Consider the following 8728-nt stretch of genomic DNA (forward strand, 5'->3'; position numbering starts at 1 on the left):
CGTGAAAAAAATTAAAAAGATAACCCGGTCAATTTCATTTCTTATGAGACTGACAAGACAACCTGACCCAAAAACAGTTCAAGAGGAACTCTACCTCCAGGTTTTCAGCCGCAGCCAACTCTGCTTTATGGAATTATGGTTTCACCATACAATACTATAACTCAGCAAAGAAACAAGGAAAAATCAGGCCGAACTGCCAACATCAATCCATGCGCAGTGCATCCTACAGCAGAATTCTAAACTACAGCAACATATAGGTATTTGGACATCATCATTTTTCTTTCCTGAAGAAACTGCTTGCACGGAGAGGAAGAAAGACCATCAGCCGTTCTCCAACCTCTGCACCAGTGGCCCCAGCCACGACTTCGATGCAACATTTCACTCACATCTATTTCCAAATAAATTAAACATAGGTTTGGCTATTTCGGATTGGATCAGCATCACAGTGTACAAATGGATCCAGGCCCCAAAATTCCGGGGAAAATAATTCCGACCACCGAACTAGAGAGATAATCAAATACTCAATCAACAAATCCAGGTCCTCTGTTCCTAAATATAAGTCTGTATGTAATCCGTGTTGAAATCTCTAAAATGACTTATATTTAGGAACGGAGGGAGTAGTTCAAAATCAAAAGTACCAACTTTATACCAGATCTAGTCTTATTTTTATCTAAAATCCTAACTTTCCAAAATAAAAGAGAGATAACAAAGCTACCACTTTCAGGAATGAATGGCTTTGAAAGAGAAGCTACACGAATAAAGTAGGGTACTGTACCCATGCACAGCCCCAGGGTAAAAAAGAGAAACAAGATATATTACAAGAAGAAAGTGCTGAAAAAACAGAGTCAGTGCTTACCATCAACCCCATGTTCCTTTCCTAAGAAGCCACTAGGAAAATCTAAGTAGGGTTGGTTGTGAAGAAGCAAACTATAGTGGGATCCATCCCGTCATAAACCACCCGCGCTAACAAGCGCCCGTAGATTTACCAAAAGTGGGCATTACCTATGTGCAGTAACGGGATGCTCATCGGGTGATTGAAGCACATGACGGTCACAAGTGACCCGATGTAGGGTGTAATGCACTGTTCCAAAGGACGCCTTCAAAGATCGGTGTCAACGCCCCTCCTCCAACACCTCAGGTGGTGTATGAACATGATTCAATGCATTAACGTGAATAGAAATCAGTTTGTGGTGTACCGGATCGGACCGGGAGCCTGCTGATGACATGTGGTGAGTAACTCATCAACTGAAGCTAGCTCGTCTCTGGTGATTATCAATTTGTATGCCATCTCAGTTAAGCTTCATGCACTAGTCAATGCAACCAAAAGTCCAAACTGATGGAAAGGGTTAGTGCAATCCACATATACTGCAACACCCCCTTTCACGTGTGACGGGGAAGACAAGTCAACACATCTAACCGGAAGAGAGCGACGGCACGCGAAACTCACGTATGACTCAAGAGGCCTCTACGTGGACATAAAGGAGGGCTACCATCAAGTTTTAATAAAATGCGAAGCCAGGACATGAACTCAAGACATTAGCTCTGATACCATGTTAAGCTTCATGCACTAGCTAACGCAACCAAAAGTCCGAACTGATGGAAAGGGCTAGTGCAATCCACATATACGGTAACAATCTTGAGGTTGGCAACCATGTCTAATATAGCCGGCTGGTCCATCATGTCCAACTTTAATAAAAAATATCGACATTCGAAAATAAAATGAGAATATATAGGACAGGGTCTACACTACGAATGGCTTTATTTATTTATTTTTGCAGGGATACACTATGAATGTCTTTGAAAGAGAATCTAATTCCTCTCTCTCAGTTTACAAGGCGTGCGCGTACCTCTAAGTCGTTAATTTGACCAACCTAATAGAAGTCATATATTACAAAAAACATACCATTATAAACTTCAGATGTTCTAGTTTCAAACGGTATAATTTTTGTGTTATATAGTTTATATTACGGTAATAAAATTGGCAACCTAGGTATACGCACAGGACTTGTAAACTGAAACGGAGGGAGTACACAAAGTGGGACTACTGTGACCATGTGCAACTCAAGGCTAAAAAAGCAAAGTGGGGTGGTGACCATCAAGCGGGTGTGTTCCTTTCCTAATAAACTGCTGGGGAAAACATAGTAGGGTTGGTGGTGAGGTAGCAAACTGAAACTACACTGGGGGGCCATCCTAGGCTCTTCCTAAACTGCCAGCAACAACAAGCGTTATAATGCACCTTCATCAGTGTATTAAGAGAACCACCTTCCGAGGACGCCTTCAACGATTGTTGTCAACGCCCCTCCTCCAAGTCCAACACCTCAGATTCCTAATTAAGAGATCACAAAGTGAGTAGTGAGCCCCCATCATCAGTGTATGAACATGGTTGAATTTATGTGAACAGAGTTCAACTATTAGTTTGTAGTGTACCAGCTCGGAATGGTAGCCTGCCGATGACAAGCTCCTGGAGTGTGGTGAGTCCAATGGGAGGTCAATTTGTTCGACGAAGGGCCACAAACATGGCTCGTCAACTGAACCGTGCTCGTCTCTGCAGATTAACTCATACGCCATCTCGAGGTTGGCAACAATGTCTGATATGGCCGGCCGGTCCTTCGCATCCAACTTCCCGCAGCACCATGCAATCTGCGCCACACGTTTCATCGCCTGCAGCTGCCAAGGCGTTGGCTCCGGTACAGGTCGCCTGTCCAACAACTCCTCAATATTACCGACTTCAATGATGGGGAGTGCGAAGTCTGTCAAAGGTCCACCTGTCCCATCATCCTTCAATTGAGAATATGCACTTTTCCCTGTCAGAACCTCGAGCATCACCACGCCCAGGCTGTACACGTCGCTCGCCGGCTTCAGACGACAATACATGATGCACTCAGGGGCTATGTACCCAAATGTGCCTATAGCTGGGACCTCCATCCCCTCCTCCTGAGTTGCCATGTCCCATACAACCGAGGAGCCAAAGTCTGACAAACGAGGCACCCAACTGGCGTCAAAAAGGATGTTAGCTGACTTGATGTCCCGGTGGATGATCGGCGGGTTGGCATGACAGTGTAAGTGCTCGATGGCGTGTGACACGCCAAGGAGCACATTGATGCGCATCTTCCAGGACACCGTCACTGGCGACAGCATGGAGGAGCCGTCATCAGGACGCAGGAGGTCCTGGAGCGTGCCATTCTCCATGTACTCGTAGACGATCAGCCTCTCTGGCTTTTCAGGATCTTCCGGCTCCTTTCTCCATCTGGTCAGTAGGCTCTTTTTTATCTTTTGTCGGGTGGTTAGCGGGTGCTTGTCCTTGCTCACACTTACACACGATCCAAGGAGGCAGATGATGTGTTTGTGTCGGAGCCGTGATAGAATGCCGAGCTCTGTGCTAAAGACCTCTACGGAGTACTCATCATGGTTACAGAAGTGCTTGATGGCCACCTCTTGCCCATCGTAAAGCCTTCCCCTGTACACCCTTGCAAAGCAGCCATAACCGATCTTGGTGTCAATGGCAAAGTTATTAGTGGCGGCCACGATCTCTGCCAACGTAAATTCCTGGGTTCCATGTGGTAGTACATCCTGAGCCATCACAAAAGATTCCTGAAAAGAGACCACAAATGAGGAGTGAGTACTTGTCAATTTCTGTATCATCTTCTCAATTTCAATTTGTATTTATTGTACATACCTGCAGCTGGGACGACTGTGGAAGTGGATGCGACCGTTCATCTCTGGTGGAGCCATCCTGAACAAGTACGTTGTAGATTCGTTCGAGGCGACGTGTTATGCCGATGTGGCTGATCACGGGGAAGAGGATTCGATCTTGCTCTGCACCTCCCTGAACCTCTCGGCCGTCCTGCCAGCCATGACAAACTGGTACGCCGTACTCCTCCCCTGGCAGGACAAGACGAGCTCGTGGGCGCTCCGAAGAGTATCCCCAATGCCGGCCAGCGGCTGCGCCGCCTCTGGCTCCTGCACGTGTGGTAATAGCTGCGCAATCATGAGGACCCGACGCGCAAGCTGCTCGCACTCGGACCTGTTCTTCCTGGCCGTCATCGCAGACTGCATGATCATGGAGATGAGCCCGCCGATGTCTGCGCCTACCAGCTGCGCCACGGTCGCGGCCTGACCTAGCCCAGTCCACAGAGCCATCGCAGGCACCTAGTAATTAGCTTACCTGCACACAAAGGCGAGACTCGGAACGATGGCTACCACTGAGATAGTACACCCTATAGAGAGTGAGTTTCCGCGTTGAAACCGCTTTGTTGTTGTCGTGTGCAGGGATGAAGACCTACGGGAAACTCCCCGGAAGGTGAAGGGGACGCGCTTGAGTTTGATGACCGCTTATCATGAACTCGTAGAAACTCAAAGAATGTCAATTTCACTGTGGTTGCGTTTCAACGAAATGGTACCCGGGGAGCCTATATTTTTCTAGAAAACACGCTTTGAACGTTCGGGATGAAACCTGAAAAGGAGTAAGGATTAAGCAAGATGACTAACCTGACGGAAGATCTGAAGGAAGATCAATACAGTTGTTTGCTCTTTGGCGATATGGATCGATCACATACAGCAGCAGCAGCAGCAGCAACCTGGACAGGCAGGTAGGCGCCTCCTATTGCTGAGCAAGCAACATCGTCCAAACCCGTGCCAATAAAACATGCTCCAGTCCACACCTTGCCAATAAGAAACGGGCTCTACATGATCGGTGTGGAGGACGCCAGTGATGCCGACGTCTTGCCAATCGAGCAACGCTTTAGTAAAATATGGTTGAACAGAAGAAAAAAGAGGTGACCATCTGAATCGGTCAATGTAATACATGCCTCCACCAAATATTATTTTTTAAAGGAGGATAACCTTCGGCCTCTACATCGAGCGATGCACAAATCCATCTTTATTGTATTATTCAAAGAGTTTGACAAAATAAATACACATAAAGTTAAAAAAAATACATAAAACAACCCAAAGCTACCTTCGTGGTGATTAATGTCGCCACACCTATTAGTTTGATGATGATGTGCCGTGACCATGCATCAGCACACACCATCTCATCCGGTGTGCCCTCACCTGCACGCGCCCATTGCCACACTTCCTCCGTCGTGATCGAGCCGCCGCCACGCCACACCGCCAAGACTCATCGTTGTCGATGCGGTAGATGTCACACCGCTCCACCTTGATCACGATGTCGTGCAAAGTCGAATCCCGAGAAACCACCCAGGGAAACACAAACTGCAAGATGGTTCCCTCATGAGGGGAAGCGATGCGAGATCGACGCCATCGTCCGACCTTGAACTGCAAGGTCTAGGCCTTGACCTGAAGATGTGACCTGAGAGTTGAGGAGGTCGAAGAGCTCCACGACAAACCCCACGAGGGGAGCGACGTCCGTAGACGTTGCACCATCGACTTTTGCCCGGAGAAAATCTACCTCCGCACCCCCACACCGCCGAGTGAATGCAAGAAGACCCGCAAGTGTCGCCGGCTTGCAAACCCACCGGTGCAAACACTTCCTGAGCGGTGAGGCTGCCGCCACCATGCAAGAACCACCGACCTCACCACTGGCAAAAGCCGAAGGGCCAGATCGGGTTAGATATGACTCCTTAGGATGACATCGCGAATGTCGCAGCATCCAGCGCAACCGGCGAACAGGGCCAGGCAGCCACCGCGCGCCGGGCGGAGTTGCCGCAGACGAGCCACTCTTCGCCATGGGCCAACACCGCCACCATCTCCACCCGGACGCACACATGACAAACGCCGCAACCACACCCAGAGCCGTGGCGGAGGGATACCCTGCAACCGCCATCCTCCCCCTTCCAGGCTTTGCCCGACGGTGATCCGGCCGCGAGACAGGGAGAGGATGACGGGGTCCTAACCCTTGATGGTTTCAGGAGAGAGAGAGGGGTTTGGGGAGCAATCACTCCATCATTGATGATCTAAACAAAAAAGTTTTCTTTTATGTAACAAAAGAAGATGAGAGAGTCAAAAGAAAGAACGAGGTTACTTACACTAACCTGGAGAACGTTGGAACGACACGATGATGTTGTTCCTCTTCGCCGATTTGGATCCCATCCAGCAGTGGCCACCGGTGGCCCGTGGCCGGCCAGGTAATCAGTATATATACGTCTCAAATAAAAAGTATACGTTTCGTTGATTGCACGAGAGAAATAAAATACTCCCTCCGTTCACTTTTATAAATCGTTTCAGACAAATGAAATTGAGCTATTTTGCACATTGTCTAAAATATCTACGACGCCTTCTAAAAATGAACAGAGGGAGTAAATTATATTGATAAACAGATAACGTTAGATGACTCCAGTCTCGGAACTTATAAAATTGGCTGTGTTGAAGGACCCCTTGTGATTCTCGGCATCTCTAATCAATAAGACCATCACTATGTTGGAATAATCCAAACATATCATAGGTTGATTAGTTTAGGAAATCTAGGTTCAATCGGTTTGTACTTTCCTAGTACTAAGTTGAGTCCGGTTAGGACTTGTGCCTAGCCATCGAGCTGTTTTGGTAGGAGTCTGTACTAGGATTAGGAGTGTATGGCTGAGTCCGGTTTGGACTCAATATAGGTCCGTGTAGGTTAGGTTGGCTCATGTGTATATATACATGAGTAGGTCGTCTAAGGTTTGTAACAACGTGAAGAAACATAGAGAGAAAACAAGAAAAGCAATAAAGAGGAATTAAAGGGTACGAGACGTACCCTCGGCTATCAGGTGTTCGTGCAGTTTGATGTGATCGATCCTGTGGAAGAATTTTCAACAATTGGTATCAGAGCAAGGTCAAGGTGAAGCTGCGCTTGCCCCGGGGTGGCGACCTACTAGCGCCTCGGGGCGGGCAATACAGTCGCTGGTGCAGCGATGAGGAGCGGGCGATACAGTCGCTGGTGTAGCGACAACGAGGAGCGGGCAATTCAGTCGTTGGTGTAGCGATGAGGAGGGCGGTATAGTCGCCGCGTGTTGCAGCGACGTGGCAGATCGAGCGGTAGTCGTTCGGTGGAGCGACGAAGAGAAGGCGTTGGTGATCGTTGATGGTTATGGAGGTGCCGAAGTTGGGACACAGAGGAAATCATCGAGATCATCGTTGGAGGGTGCAAGGTGGAGATGGCGAAGTTGCGAGCCGTCATCAAGGTGTGCACATGAGTTCTTGTAAGGTGCGTCCAAGAGCTCAGGTGTGTGAATCTTCTGCTACAGTTGAGATGCGTCACTGGCGGAGGAGAATTGCAAGCGAGAGCGGGTGGAAAAAGGAATGCATGCCTTGCGTTTCCGTTCGTGGTCGCGGAGTTCCAGCGAGTTCATATACGGTGGAGATGAGTTGCACGTATATGGCGAGTTGTGTTGCCGCTGGACAGGAGGTGTTGTTCGATAAGATGTGGCATCAGCGACAATGACAAGATGTGAAGGTGTGACGGGTGAAAAGATGTGTCTCTCCGTGTGCAAGTAGTCGACGAGAAGATGAAGATCAACGTGAAGATGGACGCACACCAGTTAAGTCGAGTTCCTGCATGAGACTATGTGTTTAGTCTGCATGTAGCACGCTAAGTTGCGGCAGCGTGGCTGGTAGTCCTGATAATCGTTGGTTCCAGTCTAGAAGTCGACATGAAAGGATTGAATGGTGATGAAGTGGTGGCCATCGTTGTAAGAAGAGAGAAGTTACGGTCCGATAAGTTGCGTCACCGGAAGCAATCGGCAGGACAAGATGAAGAGGCGATCGTCTGCGTATCTCGTCGAGTAAAAAGTCGGATGTTTGGATTAGGGGGTGAATGTTGGAATAATCCAAACATATCATAGGTTGATTAGTTTAGGAAATCTAGGTTCAATCGGTTTGTACTTTCCTAGTACTAAGTTGAGTCCGGTTAGGACTTGTGCCTAGCCATCGAGCTGTTTTGGTAGGAGTCTGTACTAGGATTAGGAGTGTATGGCTGAGTCCGGTTTGGACTCAATATAGGTCCGTGTAGGTTAGGTTGGCTCATGTGTATATATACATGAGTAGGTCGTCTATGGTTTGTAACAACGTGAGAAAACACAGAGAGAAAACAAGAAAAGCAATAAAGAGGAATTAAAGGGTACGAGACGTACCCTCGGATATCAGTTTTTCTTTTGTACACGTGTGTTCGTGCAGTTTGATGTGATCGATCCTGTGGGAGAATTTCCAACACACTAATCGAATATACAGTTCATACTTCATAGCAGCCAAAAAAAAGCAAGTATCAATCAGCCGTTCGCGTCTATCTCTTGTGTAGACTTTCTGCAGTAGGTGGCGTATATCTCCGGTGTATGCTCCGTCAACTGAAATAGCGCGTACAACGTCAAAGGGTCCTAATTTTTCCTCCTATACCAATACTTTCATACTGTAGAAAAGATCATGCTCCGGATCTCCTGCTGGATCTCATAGCGGCGCTCCGACATCAACATGGCGTAGTAGGTGATCTTGCTCCGGATCATGGCGGAGTGCCGGAGCGTGGGCGGAGCGTCCGATCGTGGGCAGAGTGCCGGAGCGGGAGAGGGAGGAGGTGGATGTGCTCGGACTGGCGGCGGGGAGAGGGGGGAGGGGGATGGGTTAGGGTTACGGGACATCGTCCGGCTTAAATAGGCAGGTTTGGTCTCGGACGGCGAGCTAGAGCGGCGCCACACGGCGCTCACACTGCGACGATGGACGCGGCGTCCGTCGGGCCGCCGTGTTTCCGGGCGTTTCCGCGTGGGACCCCGCCATTAGACGACTTGGCCGGCGTGCCCGGGCG

The 8728-nt window shown here is 48.7% G+C and overlaps 1 pseudogene; it reads right to left on the bottom strand.

Moving 5' to 3' along the window:
* Positions 1–2253: 2253 nt before the first annotated feature.
* LOC123184274 (putative serine/threonine-protein kinase-like protein CCR3) lies at positions 2254–4300 on the bottom strand (annotated as a pseudogene).
* Between the last annotated feature and the right edge of the window lie 4428 nt (positions 4301–8728).

This window comes from Triticum aestivum, chromosome 2A (assembly GCF_018294505.1).
Source record: "Triticum aestivum cultivar Chinese Spring chromosome 2A, IWGSC CS RefSeq v2.1, whole genome shotgun sequence".
NCBI lineage: Eukaryota > Viridiplantae > Streptophyta > Magnoliopsida > Poales > Poaceae > Triticum > Triticum aestivum.